The 24452-nt window shown below is 35.7% G+C and overlaps 1 protein-coding gene across 1 annotated transcript in view; it reads left to right on the forward strand.

The window, feature by feature from the left end:
* Window positions 1–24452, forward strand: part of LOC556735 (solute carrier organic anion transporter family member 5A1) — a 102360-nt gene that overhangs the window by 34368 nt on the left and 43540 nt on the right. The gene's annotated exons all lie outside the window — the stretch shown is intronic.

Genomic DNA, 24452 nt, shown 5'->3' on the forward strand with positions numbered 1-24452 from the left:
AGGGGGCATTCATGAATTCTAAAGTTGTTAGACTTAAACAAAGTATTTTCTTTTTTTTTTTTTAAGATTTGTTTTTGACCTTTTTGTCTTTGTTAGATAGGACCGCAATTAGACAGGCAGCGAAGTTGGAGAGAGGGGGCAAGGGTCGGGAAATGTCCCTGAGCCAGGATTTAAACTTGGGACACCCTGAAGGGCTACCGCACCATATGTCAGCACGCTAACCACTAGGCTATTGCGCCGACAAAATATTTTCTTGAGATAGATACTCCACAGCGTTGGACATTTTGAACACTATTTTAGTTATGAGAAGGCAGGACTGTGCGGGTTTGTGGCTGAGACTGCAGTTCAGTTATTAGTCCATTCTGCATGATTCCGCCTCTGCTGGCTTCTCTTACTGCACATTAATAACAGATACTCAACCCAGGCTCATTCTGAAAACGCAGTCCGAGTCCGTTTCGGAGACCGTGAAATACGTCAATTTACAACGATTTACAAAAGCCATCCAGAAAAAGAAAAGCCCTCGTCTGATTTTGACCACATTTTCGGATTTCACCACATTCTCACCCTGTTATAAACTTGTTCACCTTATTTTTTTGGATTCTGTTTTTGTCTTACCTGATTTCTGGAACTGCTCTTCCACGGACTTGAACCTGGTCGTCGCTGTAAGCTTCTCTCCATGTCTCCACTCCACCGATAAACAGGACAATCTAACTGGACAAACTGGTTGCGGCGGGAAAGCCTTCCACACAGAGGTAAGCTGTCAGCCGGCGAGCACGAAGAGAAGTGCATCACACCGCCCCGTAGCGTTCACTTAAAATAATGAAATGCAGCCATACATACCTCCGGCTACGTGAATCGCAGTCTCCAGAAACGTCTGCGGGACTACATTTTCAGAATGAGCTTGGGTTGGCGATACTGTTTGAATTAAATTTTTTTGTTTTACGATGCACTTGGTTAGCCTACCTTTGACTGGACCGTTCTTGCTTTAACGCCGAAATAAGGAACTGTGCTGGCAAATAAGGGACTTTTCTGGGGAAGTAACAAGATCTGGTCATACTTACTATGAACTAAAGAGGGCTAAAACTGAGCTAAAGCATCTCCAAGCCATAGTTTAGCAGCGTCACTGTTTTTGAACAGCAGCGAGCCAAAAAAAATACTTCACATTATTGACATGCGAAAGCATACTGCAAAGAAGTGTTTCCTGTGTCATAGCTCAAATTAATTCTTCAGCTAATACCTGTTCAGTGGTAACCACAGTGAAATGATCTGCTTTGTTTTAAAACTTTCAATAAAACAGATATATAATAAAACTTATAAGATTGAAAATATTATTAATAATAATAAAATTCATTATATTAAAAACACAAGATATTTTCATCAGTGCTAATATCCTAGTTTATAGTGTGTCAGCATGTAATGCCACAGTGCTTCAAGCATACTGAGTTTGAGTCCCAGTTTATGGACTTTTTCCAATTCAACTCTCTCTTACAAAACAAAAGAAAAAACATGTTTGATTTCTGTTTTAAGCACATCCTAAGTTTTTGTTTTTAATTTCACTTAAAAACACTCCTGCCATTACGCACGAGAACATTTTTATAAAGATGCAACAAACTCATCCTCCCTCTTCATCATAAACAAACATTAGTTAAATTATGTTCGTTTATGTATTTTTACTTCCATTGTGTGAATCACCAAAGGCCGTAGTTTCAGCAAAAATAGTTTTAATGTTCTACTTACAAACTAGGAGGCCTGAGAGTAAGTAAATAAACCATAAAGTTTAAATTTTTTTAAATAGATTATAACTTTAACACCAAGTACTGTAAATAGCTTTGCTCTTTATTCTTTTAGTAAAACTACTTTGCAACATTTCATCTTTGAGACTGTATGAACCACCTTTATAGGACTTTTAATTATTCAAGCTTAAAATCATGCTGATGTCTCAAATACGGACAGTACATAGACCTGTTGCTACTTGACAGTGCAGAACAGAAAGAACTAGATATCATAATTAATATTATTTCTTATTTCCCCCCCACTTAACACAGAAAATGTTATTTGAAAGTCAGTTGTGTAATTCCTGTTAGCGATCAAGCCTTTTAATGAAGGCGATTCCTGCCATGATCTTCAGTTTAGGGCAGAACAGGGAACATCAGCAGTATTGTTTCAGATTTGTAGTGAATGTTGCTGTCAGCATCGCTCGGAGTTCCTCGCGTTTGCATCAGAATCAGCAGAAACGGTGAAGGGAGTCAGCAATGTGCTTCAGAGCCCCTGGAGAGACCCAGCACTTCAGCAAATAAAGCGCTCGCTGTGAGTGAAGCATTCATGGCTGGATGCCCTGTCTTGTTTATTTCTCTCTGACTTTTTTATGACGGAGTTTAAATAAATAAATAAATTTTAAAAACCTGCGCAATCTTTTAGTTTTCATTTGAGAATCCCCTGCGTGAGTTTATCTAATGCACAGCAGTAAAGAGCATCACTTGTTTCTAATAGCTATTAGACAAGGTTTTTTTTTTGCTTATAAATATAACAACCTACTTTATGTTGTAGCTTGTGGTTAATTTTGTAATGGAGAGCATTAAGAACATCTGTCGGCATAGATTGTTGATACTGTTGTTTTGGTAGCTTGACTTAAGACTGCTTTCAGGGCAAATGTAATTAGATTATTAAGCAGCTGATCTAATGTGTCCTCAAAAGAGAAAACAACAAAGTCTGTTTTTCAAAAATCTCAACTCCTTTGCTGCTAGAAATGATGACAGAGTAAAACAGACATAATAAAATATTGGAGTATATTTTTAGATAAAGTTTTATAGATTAATGGGAATCATTGTAACATGAAGATTTGCTGTTCAAGAAGTGTTTAAAACTATTATTAATAATATTAGCAGTAGTAAACAAATGGATCTTAATATAATTGTCTGGTAGGGCTTCACGATTTGGAAAAAAATTCTAATTGCAATTTTTCTGATCAAAATTGTGATTTGCGATTTAAAATGCGATTTACTATCATTTCATAAAAGAGCTCCAGGCTTGATGTGGTGGTTTTAACAGCACCAAAGAAAGACCAAGCATAATCACAAAGTACACTACACTATGCTACTGTTTATTTAAAATCATTTTTCAGGGTATCTGCACATTTTTAACAGGAAATTTAAGACCTTTTAAGACCTTTTTAAGTCCTCTAAAATTAAAATTTAAGACTTTACCTAAACAAAAAAAAAAAAAAAACGGAAAATGTTCAGTGTGTCAACACAGAATGATGTGGTGAAGCATTAGCGTGGCACAACTCACCAGAGCCACGCTCAAGACAGGTCAAAGGGACACAAAAACTTTTATGCCGAGTGCTGATTGACCTTACAACCCTAACAACAGGGTACCGGTCACGTCAGTTTATCAACGTCTAAAGTGCAAGTCTAAGTCTTTGTTGCTGCGTTCATGGACTCATCGAACATTATGATGAAAGCGTCCTTGTTTGCTCGTGAAATTAGTTTCTTCTTTAGGTATGGGGCAACACCAAATCGTGCTAAACATACTGTTTTGTCTCTTCCACATGTGAACGTCCTCGCACACTCTGAGTCAGGGAACATTGCTTGAAAAACTAGGTGGACGTCCTCATTTGAGGTGTACGAGTGGTAGCGGCTTACGGTTTGAAATACCCACAGTATTTCAGCCTTAAATGTAACTATATTCGCAAAGCTGCTGAAGGCATTGCTAGAAGTGGACGGCCTTGTGGAAGGCTGAGGTTGAAGTGCTCGATGAGAACATACTTATGGGCAAACTACTTGCCAGCAACTACACATACTTTTTGTGCTTCTCTGCTTTCATGTGTGAATCGAGCGCTATGCGGCCCATTGTCCCCAGTTTTATCGTCTTATTACATAAAGCACACCTCCCTTCATGATTACTGGCTGTTTTCTTTAGCCACCCCTGATACTTTTCGTCGTCCGACCAATTGTCATCAAACAAACATTTGCCCATGCTTGCGATTTCGCAAAATGCGTGGTGGCGAAGTATCAATGCAATGCATTCATCAGTCACTTGTATGTCACCTATGGAATGATGCAGGTTGCACCCACGAAGTGCTGCCCCCAAATGTTGCGCTGGTCAAATAGCGGTTGAAAAGAATGAATAAAAAAGACGAGTTGGACATGAAATTTAAGATCCCACATGAAATTTAAGACCTCCTTATGGAAAATTACAGAATTCAAGACATTTTCAGACCTTAAAAATCGAAAATTTTATTTAAGACATTTCAAGACTTTTTAAGGACCCGCGGGGACCCTGTTTTTTTTATAATAAAGTTAAGTTATGACAAATAAAAAAAATAACTACAGTATTTTAAATTCATTTAAATAAATAATATATAAAATCTTAACAGTTGTCTTACAGCTTGATGTATAAAAGTAATCTTTTTAAAAAGTACTTTTTTTTTTTAAACTTTAACTTGTATAATCATTCATCATTCATTTTCTTTTCGGCTTAGTCCCTGTAGTAATCTGGGGTTGCCTCAGCGGAATGAACCGTTAACTTATCCAGCACTTGTTTTACGCAACGGATGCCCTTCTAGCTGTAACCCATCTCTGGGAAGTATCCATACACCTTATTCACACTCATACACTATGGACAATTTAGCCTACCCGATCTATCTGTACCGCATGTCTTTGGACTGTTTGGGAAACTGGAGCACCCAGAGAAAACCCATGCAAACGCAGGAAGAACATGCAAAATCCACACAGAAACGCCAACAGACCTAGCGAGGCTCAAACCAGTGACCTTCTTGCTGTGAGGCAACAGCACTACCTACTGCACCACCGCGTCGCCCCTTGTATAATCTATAAATCATATCTGATCAGGAACTTCTCATTTATTCTTTTTTACTATTTATATAAAACATATCAACTTCATAATTAAAAAAAATTAGTCATAATGAATGAAAAAAAGTCATTTTAGATATGCACAAAAAATAGTTGATAGAAATGTCAAGCTGTGCAAACATTTTGAAAATGCACATAAAACAACTGCGCATAACTGAGTAGGATAAACATTTTATTATATAGGAAAAAATGCGCATAAACTATGATGGAGGGTGAAGCAGTGGCAGAGTAGGTAGTGCTGTCGCCTCACAGCAAGAAGGTCGCTGGGTTGCTGGTTCGAGCCTCGGCTCAGTTGGCATTTCTGTGTGGAGCTTGCATGTTCTCTCTGCATTCACGTGGGTTTCCTCCGGGTGCTCCGGTTTCCCCCACAGTCCAAAGACATGCGGTACAGGTGAATTGGGTTGGCTAAATTGTCCTTAGTGTGTGAATGTGTGTGTGAACGTTTCCCAGAGATGGGTTGCGGCTGGAAGGGCATCCGCTGCGTAAAAACTTGCTGGATAAGTTGGCGGTTCATTCCGCTGTGGCGACCCCAGATTAATAAAGGGACTAAGCCAACAAGAAAATGAATGAATGAACTATGATGGAAACTGTTTTAACATACAAATTCCAGTGTGCACATTAAAATGCACATTTTTTAATTTTATTATTTTTTACAAGAGATCATGTGATGGAAAAAAAAAAGTGTGAATAGATAAACCAGCAGGCTGAGCACATTGTAAAACATCTGAAATATTGTTTTTGTCATTTTGTCAAAACGGTGCAACTATTTCAGCATTAGTGTTAATATATTATTAATCACCTCCAGAATTGTCACAAGTGTCTGTTCTGAGCGTCTCAAATGCCACTACGTGTTAGTTGCGTGTCGGCATTGTCTTCTGAGGCACAAGGTAATTTATTAAATAAAGAAAAAATTCATGCAGCTTCTCCTACTGCAGCAAATGTCGTTTTAACTGTTGACATTTAGCGCCAGTTAATCAGCAAGTGTTGGTTTTGTTCTCTTTGACTTGTTGGATGGAAACGCTGATTTATTTTTCTTTTATGCGATATTCCAGTTTTGCGCATAAATTTAATCAGCAGTTTTGGATGAAAACATAGCTACTGTTTCATGTGGCAGTATGTTTTCAGTACATGTACATATGCAGGTTTATCAACCAAATTATGAAAAGGGTACATATTTGATAATAATAATTAAATAATAATAAATAATAATAATTCTACATAATGTATTTGACATTTCAGCTATGATACAGCTATCAGTTTTCTGAATGCCCACAGATGCACAACAACAAATTAATATAAATAGAATTACCTCCACAATTAGTTCTCAATTTAAACTAGAATACACTTTTTAAAAACTGAATTGCTTTGGGTATATAAGATAGTTTGGACCCGTTTTCCATGGATTGAGTTGCATGATATAATCGGCCTGATGGCAGCAATTTAAAATTGCATCTTTTCTTTCACAATGATGGGTCTTTCAGGTCAGAATTGACCTGATCTTTACTTTAGCCTGAGGGAAGACCATATGCAAATAATGTGTGCAGGTGGACAGCATTACCAGCTTGCTTTCAAAAGGTTAGGTTATCTTAACATGTCTTCAGGCAGAAGCTGCTCAAGGTCACAGCTTGAGGAATAAGATCTACTCCTATGAGGAAACCTGCCCTGGACATATTATCATATAGTGACACATGACCCAGTTAACACAGTGCTTAAGGCATATTTCAAACAAAAATCTAAAGTTCTGTTACTCTCGCTTGTGTTGCTTCAAACCTGTGCTGAACATAACTTTGAAGAATATTGCAGATTTCTATTTTTTTTCCCCACAAATATCCTCTGATAATTTAAAGAGCATAATGATAAATAATAACATAACTGACGGTCACATTGATTAAGTGTCAGCCTGCATAAAAAATGAACAAATTTACTTTCTGCCATTGTTTGCTCACTTTCATGTCATTTCTGACACCTACTGTGTGACTGTTTAATCAGCAGGACCTAAAAGGTGATGTTCAGCCAAATTCATATCTCTTCTATTTATGTCACACAGTGGAAATTAATGGGAATGGATGTTGTCAAGCTCCGACATGGTAAAAGAAGAAACCAGGTGCCAACAGTACTGTAGTACGTTATTTACACACTCAGAAATAAAGGTATCTGAGCTTTTACTGGAGTGGTACCTTTTCAAAAGATACAAATTTGTACCTTAAAGGTCCATATTAATACGTCAAGGGTACATATTAGGACTTAAAAAGTACAAAAGTATTCCTCTTAAAATTTGTAAGTACTAATATATATTTTTGAGGTACCAATATATGTACCCTTTAAGTACAAATGTGTACCTTTTAAAAAGGTACCATCACAGTGACAGCTCACATACCTTTATTTCTGAGAGTGCACTCTAGAAATGCAATTTTTTAAAACCCAATTAGGTTAAATCATGGACAAATCTAACCACATGGGTTTCATTTAAAAATGTTTTTTTAACGTAACCTAAATCCCACAGTTGGATTACCACATTTTGGTTGATTATGTAATGTATTTTGTACTTTATTTTAATAGAATGTACAGAGAAAATTTTGTGAGACAGACTAAAAAAACGCCTTAAATATTTTGTTTGTAAATTGCACATGCATGCTTCGGTTTCCCCCACAGTTTAAAGACATGCGCTATAAGTGACTTGAATAAGCTAAATTGGTCATTGTGTATTTATGTGTGTGAATTTGAGTGTGTATGGATGTTTCCCAGTGCTGGGTTGCGGTTGGAAGAGTATCCGCTGTGTAAAACTTATGCTGTATAAATTGGTGGTTCATTCCGCTGTGGGTCGAGGGTGAGTTATTGTAGGCTATACTGTGGGTGAGTTTTGTGTTTATATGTTTGTACAAGTATATGTGGAATTGAACATAGCTTGAGTAGTCGATGGAAAGGAAAATATGGTGACTTATTTTACGTTCAAAACTCAGTAACATTTCTACTAGGGTTGTACGATTTGGGGAAAATATGTAATTGCAATTTTTTTTTTTTTATTTATTTATTTATTATTTTTATTTAAATAAACAATTTTTAATTCTTGATCAAAATTACGGTTGGAGTTTGATTTACAATTTATTTTGCTGTCAAGCTCAAGCTTTATAATCTGTAAGCCATGGTAACAATTCTACAACAGCTCTAAAAAATTACCTGTTTTTGTTTGGTGTTTGTGTTATATACGCAGTTGAAGTCAGAATTGTTAGCCCCACTGAATTATTAGTCCCCTTGTTTATTTATTTTTTTTACCAATTTCTGTTTAACGGAGAGAAGATTTTTTTTTCAACACATTTCTAAATATAATAGTTTTAATAACTCATTTCTATTAACTGATTTATTTTATATTTGCCATGATGACGTACATATTTTAAATATACAATATTTTACTAGATGTTTTTCACAACACTTCTATACAGCTTAAAGTGACATTTATAGGCTTAACTAGGTTAATTATGATACCTGGGCAGGTTAGGGTAATTAGACGAGTTATTGTACAAGGATGGTTTATTCTGTAGACGCTCAGAAAAAAATATAGCTTAAAGGGGCTAATAATTTTGACCTGAATATGGCTTTTAAAAAAAATTAAAAACTTATTCTAGCTGAAATAAAACAAACAAGGCTTTCTCCAGAAGAAAAAATATTATCGGACATACAGTGAAAATGTCCGTGCTCTGTTAAACTTCATTTAGGAAATATTAAAAAAAGAAAAGAATTCTAACGGCGGCTAATTATTCTGACTTCATCTGTATGTATATATATATATATATATATATATATATATATATATATATATATATATATATATATATATATATATATATATATATATATATATATATATATATATATATAGACAGACAGACAGACAGACAGACAGAGGTGTGTGTATATATATATATATATATATATATATATATATATATATATATATATATATATATATATATATATATATATATATTTATATATATTTATATATATATATATATATATATATATATATATATATATATAGAGAGAGAGAGAGAGAGAGAGAGAGAGAGAGAGAGAGAGAGAGAGAGAGAGATAGATAGATAGATGGATAGATAGATACAGTAATTCTCTGTTGGCGTCGGTATTGTGATGGGTGCCAGGTGTCCCGCGTTTACCCAGAGACTTTAAGGAATAAAAAAAGGAGACAGAAACTTTTTCGCTCATCCTACTGGCCTTTATGCATCTTGCATACATACAGACAGACAGACAGACAGACAGACAGACAGACAGACAGACAGACAGACAGATAGATAGATAGATAGATAGATAGATATTTCAAATTGCAGCCTCTTGCAAATAACTAGTCGCAGTTTTTCATATTGCGATTGCGATTTTCCATTAATCACACAGCATTAATCTCTACTATCTAAAGTGAGTCCTTGGGGACCTGGAAGTTGCTCTGTCAGAGTGGTTATGATATTGTTAGTGGGTCAATGTCAATGAAACATTGTGAGATAAATCATTGGAGTTTTGCTGACTAGTTGTGCGGGAATATTGTTTGCTGAATAAAGTATAGAGTCAGTCTCTCTCTCTCTCTCTCTCTCTCTCTCTCTCTCTCTCTCTCTCATTTTTCTCTTTCTGTCTCTTCTGTGTCAGCTACATTGCTCTTTTTGTCTGATGGATCATTGCTACTGTGTGGCCTTTGAGGCCACCGTGTCCTCTCTGCACCTCATTAGCCTCAAAGTCACACCTGCCCCAGGGACACAAATGCCCTGAGAGAGGACTGTGGTTCCCTGTGTTCACAGATTTGTGCTTGAGGTACAGCTTCGTGAAGTGAGTTATTGCCACTGCGCTTTGTGAAGTTTCTGACCATAAATTTAGGAGTGCCTCAAGGTTCGGTATTGAGTCTATTCCCTTTCTTACGGCTCTCCTGCACAAAATGTGTTCCTTCTGCATGTCACTATGGCCAGCATTCTTCTTAAACAGAATTTCAGGTTTTTGTAGACCTGCATGGATTCTGCAAACAGTTTTATTGCAAATTATACTTTTTATAATTAATATTTCAACTTATGTAATAATGTAGCACTTCACTTATCTTAAATATATGTATTTTAATTGTTTAATTTTTCATTTGGATAGTCATGTGTGTAAGCTGAAATACAGCTGAAGTCAGAAGTGTTAGCCCTGAATTATTGGCCTGCCTGTATATTTGTTCTCCCAATTTCTGTTTAACAGGAATATTTTTTTCAAAACATCTCAAAACATAATAGTTTTAATAACTAATTTCAATAATGTTTTACTAGATATTTTTCAAGATCATAGTTTTTAGTTTGAAGTGCAATTTAAAGTCTTAACTTGGTTAATTAGGCAAGTTAGGGTAATTAGGAATATCATTGTATAACTATGGTTTGTTCTGTAGACTATCGGAAAAAAAAGTATTGCTTAAGAGAGCTAATAATATTGACCTTAAAATGTTTTTTTTTTATTATTATTATTTAACTGCTTTTATTCTAGCCAAAATAAAACGTATAAGACTTTCTCCAAAAGAAAAAAATATTTAAGGAAATCTGTGAAAAATTCCTTGCTTTAAACATCATTTGGGAAATATTCATTCATTATTTTCTTTTGGCTTAAGGCTGATTTATACTTTTGCGTCGAGTGATCTGAATGACCCATGCCCTACATGTAATCTTGCATTCATAATTCATTGTTTGTGTTGCTCTGCAATAACACTTCCGGAATGCTAGCTGGCAGTAGGTTTTTATGTTACTCTGGGTCGAGTTTCTTTACAGGTATTTAGTTTATTCTGAAAGCTACAAGTAGCTAAAACTCGCGCATTCAGAAGCGGCAACCGGTGGATATGCAACAGCTTTAATCATAAGGTAAACACAAAACGACAGTTTCCATCTGGAGCTCCTTCACGGGACTCGACACTTGTAAACACTCGCTCCATCTGACTCACGGCTCTCAGCACCACCCACAGTCGTTACTGGTACCAAGCTGACCAATCATAGAGCTTGCGGTTTGCGTTGTTGGTAATTTTGTAGTCACATTTTTTGAGAAGTGTGCGCCAGCAACAGCTTCAGCCACGGCGAGGGCTATGCGACTGAGCGAAGGCTGCGCCGGACTATATGTGTGCTTGATGCAGAAATCTAAATCAGCCTTAAGTCTCTATTTCAGAGGTCACCATAGTGGAATGAACAGCTAACTATTCCAGCAAATGTTTTACCAAACGGATGCCCTTATAGATGCTACCCAGTACAGGGAAACACTCCAACCTACACATTCACACACACATACATACACACACACACACACACACATACACTATGGCCAATTTAGCCTATTCATTTCACTTATAGTGCATGTCTTTGTACCATGGGGGAAACCAGAGCACCCAGAGGAAACCCACTTGAACACAGGGAGAACATGCAATATCCACACAGAAATACCAACTCGTCCAGCTGGGACTTGAACTAGTGACCTTCTTGCTGTGAGATGACAGGGCTACTGAGCTGCTCGGGAAATATTTGAAAAAGATAAAAAAAATCACAGGTGGGGGAATAATTTTGGCTTTGACTGTATTTGATAAAATGAGATTTTAATTTATTGCACAATTTTGACCTTAATAACACCCAACCCTCTTTCACATGTTGATGTTGTAATGTTAGTTGCATGTTACCCTAGATACACTCTGAACTTTACCACCATCAAACCAGAAGTGTCCTTCGAAGCTCTGGGTGTTTGAAAATGAGAGTTGTCAGGATGGCAAAATAGTGTCATCCAGCGCAGCGACTGGATTGAACTGGCAGTACAGGCCGGCGAGGGGACAGCTGTGTCAGGCCATTCACACGGGGCACTCTGGGAGAGATGGATAAGGTTAAACTTGTAAGAAGACACTGCTGCATCAGCAAGTTGCCCATGACAATGTCATTCCCCATTTCATTGTCTTTTAGCTCTGTCTCCTAGCAAGGTTACAAGGTCAAACAACCACAGGGATTCAGTGCCGTGTACTTACAGTAGCTGGGCCTCGCTGCCTGGCACCTCTTTTACATTTAAAAGACTTTAAAATAAACATTTAAGCACCATCACGTTATCCAAGACGTAGGTTCCTTTTTTCTTCAGCAGGTAATTAAAGAAAAATTTTAACTCAGGTGTGATCATTGGTGATTCATAAAATGTAGTGTCAGCGGCTCTCTGCACTTTGTGTCAAAAACATATACAGATGGAGACCTCAGTGTATTTTCAAGTGCAATTGGTATTCATTTTGATTTGCCTGGTTTGTTTTGTATATATTTTTGACCAGGTCCTGGTATCCACTTGCATTTTATGAATCACCAATTCTATCCTGAACTCCAGAGCATATACCCTCAATTCACTGAGTTAGACAATAAAACACAACTGTTTAAATATTTACTAGGAAGAAAAACTGATTGTGTCTTATTAGCGGCACAACACATTATTGTCTGTCACAAAAAGAAAGAGGAGAACATTAAAAACATCAGTAGCTATGTTTCCATCCAAAAATGCTAATTCAATTTATGTGCAAAACTGGATTATCTCATAAAAGGCATGCGAATAAAGCAGCGTTTCTGTCAAACCAGTCAAAACAAATGAAATTGTCACTTGTGTCATTTGCTGCGGTAGAAGAAACTGTGTGAATCTTTTTTTCATTTATTAAATGACCTGCGCCTCAGAAAGCAATCTTGACACACAGTGAATGCGCAGTGGCGTTTGAAGGTGTGAGATGTGGAGCACAGACGCACTACACAGTTCTAGAGGTATTTAATAATATAACAACACTTAATACTGAAACTGTTAGGGTGTTTTAGAATGACCAAAACAACATTTCAGATGTTTTACAATGTGCTCAGCCTGCTGGTTTATCTATTCACACATATTTTTATCATCACATGATCTCTTATAACAAAATCATCTGACTTTTTTTAATGCACACGCTGAAATTTGTGCATAAAGGTGTTTCCATCATACAGTAGTTTATGCACATTTTTTCTTGTCTTATAAAAAGTTTATTCTACTCAGTTATGCGTATATGTTTTTTATGCGCATTTTCAAAATTGATGCGCATCTTGGCGGTTTTATTAACCGTTTTTTATGTGCATCTCCAAAATGTGAATAAAAATAGGTGGAAACGTAGCTAGTGATGCTTTTGTAAACACACACACACACACACACACACACACACACACACAAACACATCTAGATTATTATAAATGAATCATTGTAAATATACGAATTATTATTATTTTTATTAGGGGTTTATCTTAAAATGTTGATTGTTAAAAGTATAGATTATTCTGATTTATTATTATATCATATTACTTATATATTTAAAAAAATATATGTGTGTATATATATATATATATATATATATATATATGTGTGTGTGTGTGTGTGTGTGTGTGTGTGTGAGTGCGCGCGTGCGTGCGTGCGTGCATGTGCGTGCATGCGTGTGTGTGTGCGTGCGTGCGCGCATGTGTGTGTGTGTAACAGAGGCCAGGTAGCAAAGTGATATGCAGGTAAACCTCACTCCTCTGACCTCAAAAGGTGCTCTAGCGACAGATGCTAGAGGCCATGGTCTTTAGCCTCCTTGTTAAAGCAACTGAATCCCATAAAAAGAATCGCCGGTTGAGACCGGGTTGGGCGCAGTAGGACTGGTGGGTTACATATATAATAATATACTGTATATCTTTTTTTCTAACTTCTTTTTACTAATACTACTATTTTCTGCGTTTACTATGTTTTTTATTATATGTGTGTGTTCTTTTTTATGTGAACTTTAAAAAATGCTTTGGCAATACATTTGTAACATTTGTCATGCCAATGAAAATTGAATTGAATTAAAGTTTCGGCTAAAAATCTTAGTTCTACATACATATTCAGTTGCCTCTTCAATTTCTTGAGGAAAAATTTATAACTACCTGTAGTTTTCATTTGACAAAGTATTTACTCACAAAATTTAGAATTAAATTAATAAAATGTAATGTTGTTTCAATAATTAAGACATGTTTATCTTCAGAACACTAATGGAATTAGTTTGATCAAATCTACAGTAAAATATTTGCATTTCCTCCCTTGATGGTCTGTTCTTCCAAAACATTAAATACCTCAGAATGTTCAGAAATCAAAAATAAATACAATAGTGAGCTGTTTAATCCAAGTCTTCTGAAAAAATAGTTCATACGATTAACAGATTTCATTTATGATTTCACTTGCATATAAACATTCAACATTACAGCATTCAGAGAAGCTCAATTTATGGTTTGCCTGGCAAATGAAGTTCAGTCTTGTGTGTCATGAGGCAGACCAGTTTCATGCATCCATCAGATATGGTAGTGCCTTAGTTTATATTATGTGATCAGTGTTATAAACCGTTTAAGCCATCAAAGTTTTGCATGAACAGGGTTTCAGTGGAGGGACAGAAGTCTTTCAGATTGATGAAAATGTGTCAATTCATGTTTTTCTTTGAAAGAGGAGTCTTATGTGACTAGCATGACATGAGGACGAGTGAATGATGACAGGTTTTAAATTCATTTTCTGCTGTGTTTCACATTGAATGCTGTTTTTCATTGGTTACATCACTTCTTTCGTCACAACAAAAAGGCTGAAAGGCTTTCTCTGAACTCATATCTGCACTTCACCCCCACTGAACGCTGTTTTGGGAGCTGCTGTTGTTGTTGAGCCCAAATCTCTCGGGGAACGAGGCTTCATTAGAGCCCAGTGTGAGATTATACAACTCATGCCCATATTTAATCAGCCTCATGTTCATAACAGAACAAGACAAAAAAAAAACAGAAGTCATTCAATGAATCCCCCACAGGGCACAATCGGTGACATTCGGGGGCCATTGCGCTGTTTTATTTCATCATATGCTTCATGCTCAGTTGTTTTCAGGCTGTTAAGGGCTAATAATTATTTCTAGTGAATGGACTTCACCTTGTGCAACCTCTTTCACAACAGTGTTCGCAAGCTGACTTTCATTTTATGCTATGTTATGAAATTAATTGATTCATTTTCTCTAATTGTTTTCACCACTGGGGACGTAGCTCATTTAGCATGCAAGGTGTCCATGCCAGACGTCATCTCCTTCCGTGGTAATTACAAATCTTCATGAGTTGAGGAGCAGTTCAGTTAAACTTTGAGTCTTTTCCTTGAACTATGCAACAAGCCATGTTAATATATCCATTACACATAGAAGATGAGAACACACCCACTGCACTTTTCTATAGAGACCTAGCATGTGCTTGTAAACTCATTAGTGATTCTAATATAAATGTATGATTCCAGTTCTTTAGCGTTATTTAATCTTTGTTTTTAAAAGAATAGGGATGCTTATATTTGCACTATTACGCTAAGCTGTTTTTGTAGTATACTATTTTATATTGTTCATGTGTATACTTTTTAAAGTGTAAATATTTATGTACATAATTTTAATGTTTTCTTACTATTATTAGTATTACAGTATTATTAGTATACCAATAGTAGTAATAGATGCAATAATTTTTTATAAATTGTTATTAATTGAGGAACATATTATTTTAGTTTTTGCTTCAATATCAGCTTTAAGGTGCTGTATGTAACTTTTTGACTCTTTTAAAAACATAAAAAGTATCATATGTTTGGAAATATTTAGGAAACATGCCAATTTATGAAAAATGTGAACATTCTTGTTTATCTAAAAAAACAATGCTGAAGTCAGATATTCTGCTTTGAAAATGTGCTTTTCATGCTGGAACGTTTGTCTGTGTTTTGGTTCCTTAACCCCCCCAATGACACTTCAGCTAATTATATTCAAGCACCCCGGGTTGCCTTTGAGAAAAAACGCATATTTGATTCATTCAGGCAAATTGTGCGTCTGCGACCAAAATGTGACCTCTGATGGACAGTAGCAGACCATGAAATGGGAAGCAGATTTAGAGTTCCATATTTGTTAGTTAGCAAATAATATAAACATTACAAACGTAAACATTAAGTGAGCAGGTTACATTGTAACCCCATATCCTAACAACACACTACATGATGATATACACAGTGATAAGCAATTTGTACCAAACGGAACACGACAGAAATTTAAATAAAGCCATTCAGAAGCACAGAATAGTGCACTTGCTGCACTCCAACAGAATGGTAAAGTTTATGATCTAATTATTACATATTAAATCTTTTTACATAATTAAATGTGCATGCCAAATCACTGATATGTGCTGGCTTGCATTGAGTCACAATTCTAAAGTTTAATTTCAAGCATTTATTTTCAAGATCTGCCACTTCTTTCAGTAGTATGGCAATAAATAACATGTAAAAGGACATTCAAACTCTCAGTATTAGCATTTAACACAGAATAAAGCACATGAGGTGTACCTGTGGTGATCATTGTCAGTCCTGTTATTCAGCTGCAAGAAATAAAAGCTGTTTATAAAATATAAAGTTCAGGTGTTGTTTAAAACAAAAACTCCTTTTATTATGGAGAATATTCCTTCTATTGCGTGCTGTTGCTTTTATTTAGAACATGACCTAAATCAGCCTTTAGGCTTGATAGGCAGGCTCGCTCCTGTTGGTGTCGTCAATCTGGCAACCTGCGCTTGTGTGTGTTTTGAACCAGGTGTGCAATACCTGGTTCAACCATTTAAATGTCATGTGTATACTGCACATGTATAGTTAATTTTTATCAGCTTTTTGTCACCAAAAAAGAGATCACTAGCTTGTTCCATCCAAAAATACAAATTAGATTTATGCACAAACCTATAATATCATGCACGGCAAATTCATCAGAGTTAAATTCTTGGTGTTGAAGCATTTCACAATAAAGTGTTGACATTATAGAGTTAGATTTTGATAAATTAATATAATAAGAGTTAGAATTTATTTGATCCAGTGCAAAATCGAGGAGTTATCTATCCAACACTTGGTGGATATATATTAAAGTAAAAAAAATGCACCGAACACCAACATAAAATTTACTCTACACCGGGCGGTGTTAAATATAATTACATTTTTAAATCTGCCTAGAGTTAAAATTAACCCTAATGTCGGTGTCATTGTGCCAGCACTTTTGAAAGTGTTGATCTAGCTCTGTTGAGAGTGGTCCCCATGAGACGCTTTCAAAGTGTTGAAATTAACTACCTTAGAGTTGTTTTGGGTTCCCATATTTTGGTTGTACAAAACATTTATCAAACCACTTTGATGATGAATTGTGGCTCAGCGATTTTAGAATGATCAAAACATTTTAATTGTTTAGGTTTGTAAAAATCTTTTTGTATTATGTATATAGTGTTCCATCGCACACATTTTAATCATCACATGATCTGTTCAAACTAAATCACTTTTTTTTTGGCCTAAGCTGGAATTCATCCTGTAAAAAGAGATGTCTTTGAATGTCATTGATGCGTTTCAGCATTTGTGCTTCACATTTGTGGCACAGCTGCAACATAAATGTCCTTCAGCTCTCTTTTCCACTTTTCGGTTATCTAATTGAAAGCTTTAAAATGTTTTTGAGACCACATTGCCAACACTTCATTTGTGTCAACTGACTTATTCTGCCACAGATTTGCTGAGAAGGTGTGATGTGTACGTTTCATAGCAAAGGTTCATTTGAAATTCATGAAGCATGCTTGGTTTGTGACGTCAGTTGTTGACGTTGATTATAATGCTTTGGTATTGCACAGCCAGCATGTTTTCCTCCTCAGCAAGCACCTCTGTCCTTTCTAGGAAGGAGGAGAAAAAGCACATTGGGCTGAGGTAAAATCTACCTTGGATTTCTGCCAGGCAACAAGCAACCTTGAAGGTTCTCCAATTAAATGACCCTCCTTCACCCTCCGTCCACGCATAACACTATTAACATGATCAATTGAGCTAAACAAAGCTGTTACACAATCAGGGATGAAATATGTGCATGCTCACCTGTGTGACATTTGAGGTGAATTGTACGGAGACCGGTAATGATGAATAATATAGTTGATCAATTGGCGTTGAACTTAAGTTAATGATTGTGGATTGGCTTTATAAGCTCCAAAGCTGCTTTTGTGTTCGCTTGTCAATGGTTTTAGGTTAATGAATGAACATCTTGTCTTGATCAACACTATTCTTGGTGCTGGAACAATATTCAAATTAGCCGTGAGGATAGGGAGTCGATTACCTCACCATTCTTTTGGATTCTGATGCTCATTTTGAGCAGATCATGGCTGTATGGCTGCTTTGTGATTGGCTTTAATGAACAGTTGAATAAGTGTATTTCTCAGTATAGTTGCATCCCAAATTCTACACTATACATTAATTGAACACTGTTTTTTTGTTTGTTTACTGAATGGAAATATAAACATTTCCCACGTGACTTTAATGATTACCAAGTTAGTGAAATAAACAACCAAACTACCAAATAATACCTATCATGATTACAACCTCAGTCACCATTGGAAGGTGCCATAATTACTTACATGGAAGAATTTTGCGTGCACAATCAAAAATAAAGTAAAACAACCTTAGCACCCAATACGCTATGCGAAGCATTTTGTGCATGAAGTGTTTTTCATTAAACACTTTATTTTAAGGGTTAATTAAGTGAATCATCTTGGTATTTAAATTGCTCTTGTCCTTTTTCGAAAATTCTAAATTTTCAGAGTGAAGGCTTTGATTGTACTTCTAGAAAAAAATACATGATGTATGCCATTGGACGCACTTATGTGTTCTTATCTGTACTTGGATTCTTGTAAAATGTCATCAGTTTAATTATAGAGATTTTGCCTATTTGAAAATTTACTGTATAAGCAGTGATGTGTCTTCTAGACCATTAGCAGCCCTTTGGCACTTGTACCATGCTGAGAGTAGCCTTACCTCAGACAGGGATTCTTGCATGTGCCATTGGATCCGATGCTTAAATAGCTGTTAAGCATATTATGTCACTTGTCTTCTGTATGTATGATGAGCAAATGTTTGGTCTTATGAATTTTTTTTTTCATTATTTAGTATATTTATTTAATGATGCCTTGTACTATTTCAGATTTTACATGTTAGACTGAATTATTTTCTTGTGTTTATTTTAAGTTCCTGACATGTTAGAGTACACGCTAGGGTACACAGGGTTTTCACACCATTATCACAATAGTCAGAAGAGTCAGCCACACACAAATACATTCAAGAAGCTTTGGAAATAATATACAAATAATTCAAAACAAATAAATAAAATACCAAACATAAACCATATTCATTTATACAGTACATATTTCTGCTTGTTTTTAAAATTCACTACCATGCACTAGAGCAGGGGTTCCCAAACTTTTCAGCCCGCGACCCCCAAAATAACAATGCCAGTGACTCGCGACCCCCAATATCCTCTGAGGTGGTTATAAATACAGAAACCTTGCAATGCATGATGCAGACACACCAATTAAATGTGTCAGTGCTTAAAATGTGCCAGAAAGTATAACCTGATGTTATAAAATCAAAATGCATCTGACGCTATTGCTGCCTTTAATATAATGTAATTACCCCAGGGGTCGCAATCCACTAGAACTAGTAAACATAAGCTACTATAGTCACTATATAGTATATAGTAACTATAAATGACTATTTTTATTTTCAGTATATTTATGGATAAAATATGTTAATTCTTATGGTTTAAAAAAAATAAATAGATTTTTGGAAATCACCAGGCGACCCCCCCCCCCCCCCTTCATTGCCCCACGACCCCTCGGGGGGTCCCGACCCCCACTTTGAGAACCACTGCACTAGAGAACTAAAGATTAAGTGCTCTCTGCACATACATCCACATGCATAAAAGAGAGAGAACATAAACTAACTTAAAATGAACAAAATTGCATTAATAGTGTCAGATGTTATTGTAATAAAAATGAAAATAATTTTTGGTTTTATTGTTACTATACAGCGAGTATAAATGAACATAATTGAAGAAGCAATGGCAGGGATTATCATAAAGTAAGCTGCTGTTAGAAGAATTACCAGACTTGACTCCTGAGTCGAACTTGCCAAGGCCAAACGTTGCATACTTGATACAGAGAAATGCCTTATGTATTCACAATAAAAAATAAAAGTTCTAAAAGTGGGATGTCAAAGTAGGCATTGGACGATAACCGTTTTGAAGGTATATATGTATATACATATAGTTTTTTTTTTATCACAACAGTATATCCAGCAAAGAAGATATCCAAAGATGTTGTTTTAGGTCATAAATAGATCAGTGTTTTTGAAACTAATAAACACAGCAGAAGTCAAATGATTCATTTGAATTATTTAGCCTGTCATATACTGTTGCAAAGTATTTTAAATGTTTCTCAAAATAAATTTTTTTGACTGCTTCCGAAGTATAGGTGTTTCCCAGTTATGGGTTGCAGCTGGAAGAGCATCTGCTGCCTAAAACATATGCTGGATAAGATAGAGGTTCATTCCACTGTGGCGACCCCAGATTAATAAAGGGACTAAGCCAAAAAGAAAATGAATGAATGAATGACTTCTGAAATTGCCTACTACTCAGTAGATACTGCAATTTAATTTGAATGTACTACTCAACCAACAGAAAAGTGTGTTCTATACAGTATGAATGCAAGTTGTACGAATGGAGCTTGGATGAACTATGAATGCCATTTTGTCATAATCACCTGATATACATGCTTCACTCCCATTCGTGAATTATCTCACGTTGCATCAGGAGATAGAATAGCATCCATCGGTTAAGCACTTCAGAATCTCACTGGTAGTAGGTCATCTGGGTACTTCTCGCATAATGTTTTTTTAAACTCTGTGAATTTGGACATACTACTCAGCTTGCATAATATTTTTTAGCAAACTGTAAAGTATGGAAGTATGTGATTTCACATGCAGCCATTGTATTCAAAGCAGAAAAAAAAAATTCATTTAAAAAGAGTATATTTCATAACACTAGTTTCATTAATGTTAAACCATTTTTTTCAAGGTTATCATACAGTAATACTTTGTCAGAGAACCAGTGTTAGATTTGTTGACTAATTTTTGTGAGGAACAAGTTTCTACAGACGAAAACTAAATAACAATTAAGTTATAATGACGACAATAATATTATATCTAACTATATCAAATCAGTCAGTCTTAAATTCATATGATCCTGCTATTCATTTTCATAAGGAGTGTTTCATTCTCGCGTGTTTCATTTTAGCTGCGTCTACAGTACTATCTGCGCTAGGTTCACGTGTTGTCTGCCGCGATTGTCTAAATCTAGTGTTGACTAAATCTAGAGTAGGTTTAGTCAGCTAAAATATTATAAAGTTTAGTTGACTAAAACTAAAATGATTCAGAAGACTAAAACAAAAATGGTATTTTAGTCAAAAGACAATCAAAATTTGCTGTCAAAATTAGCACTGCAGGGAACAACTATTTTTGGGTTAACTTAAGAGTCTTAATCCATTCTTGTTCTTCTTCTTTGTAGAATGGAAAGATTCCATGAATGTTAAAAAAAAATCATCATGGATCCATCAATAACCTTTTAATTTGTCACAGTGTAGTTGCTACTATATCTCACAATGGGACTTTTATATGTTTTGGATATTATATCTCATGCAAGTAATGCAATTATATATTATTTTTTTAACTTCAATTTCACAGATTACCTTTTGTATTTTTTTTACTCTTAAGCTAAAACAGGCTTTTTTCCGTTTACAACATCAAACAGTCTATTTCTGTGATATTTACTGTGCCAAAGAATTCAAAGCTGGCTCAAGCTCTCAGCTCGGCCCTCACTGATAGACTGGCATGCTAAGTATTTCTTTACGCAATAAAAATGCACCACATGTTTTTGTATTGTTATCAAGGCTATATCTGCCACTTCATGACCACATTTCGCACCACAATTATGTGAATATTAATGGACTGGTTTAATCTCCACATTCATTCAAGGACGTCAACTCTCTTCAGTAAGAGTGTAAGGGGATCAAATTATTCATACTGAGTATAGTTTCTCAATTACCTAACATTTTAAACAAGATTAAACTTTATTAAGCAGGGCTTTAGAGGATTCTCCTCTAGTCTTTTCTAATATTCATTATGTTCAGTGTGAGCGCTTGTTATTGTTAAAGTGAATTAGCATTGAAGCATTAGTGTAATGACATGCCACGCTGATTTGAGAACTCGTTCTTCACATTTCATTTTGTCATTAGAGCTAATTTCCATCTGCTTATGCAGTGTAGTAAAAACCTAAAGCCTGGTGCCACAGAAGCACTAATAAAACGTCTTGAATCGATTAATTAATTGATGACTGTAATGTTTCAGACAAGGGCAGTTTATTCTTCTGGTAGCTACTGTGCTCGTTTCCTCTCTCTGTTTGTTGTATATTGGCTGCTTGTTTGGTCTTGTGTCCTGGGCATTTCTGCTTTGGGCTGATAAGAACATTTATCAGCAGCATTTGTGCTTTTAGGAATCATTTTTCTTACTCCCTATTGTCTCTGCGGGTATTCTAGAGGAACCTGGTATTTAACTACGCTGCAGATAAGGCTGATTAAATGTTGGAGAAGTCCAAGTAGATGGGACTCTGGTGTTTCTGAGTTTGCAAAGAAAGCCACCCTTGTGAATAGTTGATAAATGGCATTGTGGGAAAAGCCTGCAGCTTGATTTCCTCAGCTTAGGCTTTGAAGTGTATTATGGGAGGCTTCTGAGACGTGTTTCAGACTCTATGCTGTGTTATTACTTGGCTATGACATGCCACATAGTGTGAAAATGACTTTATAAGTTCTTTTTAAACTGGATTACTATGGATTCGTAAGGGCAAAGACAATGTTAGGGATTGTCATTTGCTTGTATACGTTGCATTTAATTGAATGGAAATAAAGCTTAAGTAGCACTCTTGTTTAAGTTTAAGCACTCAAGTTTACATATTCTCATTCGTGGCTTATTACCAGCTTATTATTACGATATTGACTGTTTATTAGTACTTCATATACTGCATGATCGTATTCTTCATCCCTAATCCTATGACTTAAAAATAGTTATTAAGGTAGTAGTTAAAATGCTAAATTAAGAGTTTATTGAGGCAAAAGGCTTAGTTAATGGTTTAATTATAACCTGAATTGTATATTTAAATAAAGTGTGACTGCAGTTTATATTAGTTAAAAGTTTTTTAATGGTATTGAAAAAAACTGCATCATTATAATTATCATTCCCATGACATGATGGTGCTAACCGTGCTATACCTGTTTGTTAGGGATACATTTGCACTCATTAGCAGAAGTTGGGTAAACTAGAGTGCAGGGAGAGAACAATGATCATTATTAGTTTTAACAATTCTATTTGCTGAAATAATAAAAGAAAAATTCCATGATGGTGTTAAAAAAAATTGTGAGACTGATAATGGCAGCCAGAAGAGAGAACAATATCAAATTTATGGTTCTGCACATAGACACAGTGTTTCAAACACCTCACATACTGTAAATGGCAATTTTTTTATTTTTTTATTTTTTGGTTTTAATGCGAAGATCATATAATACATATAAATATTTATACAGGTTTTTTGTTCATCTAAATATTAAAAACCCTGGATGATTTCAGATGCTGATTCCCATTAAATGCGTCATAACAGTCTTGTGAAAAAGGTCCATTATCTCTAGATATACTGTGCATCTGGAAAGTATTCGGCTCTTAAATTTTCCCACATTTTCTTATGTTACAGCCTTATTCCAAAATGGATTACATTCATTTATTACCTCAAAATTCTACACAGCAAATCTCATAATGACAATGTGAATTTTTTTTTTTGAAATTGTTGCAAATTTATTAAAAATAAAAAAGCTGAAAAATCACATGTACATAAGAATCCACAGCCTTTGCTCAATACTTTATTGATGCACCTTTGGCAGCAATTACAGCATTGAGTCTTTTTGATTATGATGCCACAAGCTTGGCACACCTGTCTTTGTGAATTTTTGCTCATTCCTCTTTGCGGTACCTCTCAAGCTCTATTAAGTTGGATTTAAATCAATGGTGTACAGCCATTTTGCAGATCTCTCCAGAGATGTTCATTACGATTTAGGTCTGGGCTCTGGCTGGACCACTCAAGGACATTAACTAAGTTGTTTTGAAGTCACTCCATTGATATTTTGGCGGTGTGCTTTGGGTCTTTGTCCTGCTGGAAGATGAACCGTCGACCCAGTATGAGGTCAATAGCCCTCTGAAGTTGGTTTCATTCAGGATGCCTCTCCACATTGCTGCATTCAAATTTCCCTCTATCCGTAATAGTCTTTCTGTTCCTGCTGCTGAAAAGCATCCCCACAGCAAGATGCTGCCACCACCATGCTTCACTGTAGGGTTGGTATTAGCCTGGTGATGAGCGGTACCTGGTTTTTTCCAAACGTAATGTCTGGCATTCACTCCAAAGAGTTCAATTTTAGTCTCATCAGACCAGAGAATTTTGAATCTTTTGAGAATTTTGAGTCCTTCTGATGCCTTTTGGCAAATTCCAGGTGGGGAGTGGCTTCAATCTGGCCACTCTATCATACAGACCTGATTGGTGGATTGCTGCACAGATGGTTGTTCTTCTGTAAGGTTTTCCTCTCTCCACAGAAGAACGCTGGAGCTCAGACATAGCGA

The sequence above is a fragment of the Danio rerio genome, chromosome 24 (assembly GCF_052040795.2).
Source record: "Danio rerio strain M-AB ecotype USA chromosome 24, GRCz13ab, whole genome shotgun sequence".
In the NCBI taxonomy this organism is placed as follows: domain Eukaryota; kingdom Metazoa; phylum Chordata; class Actinopteri; order Cypriniformes; family Danionidae; genus Danio; species Danio rerio.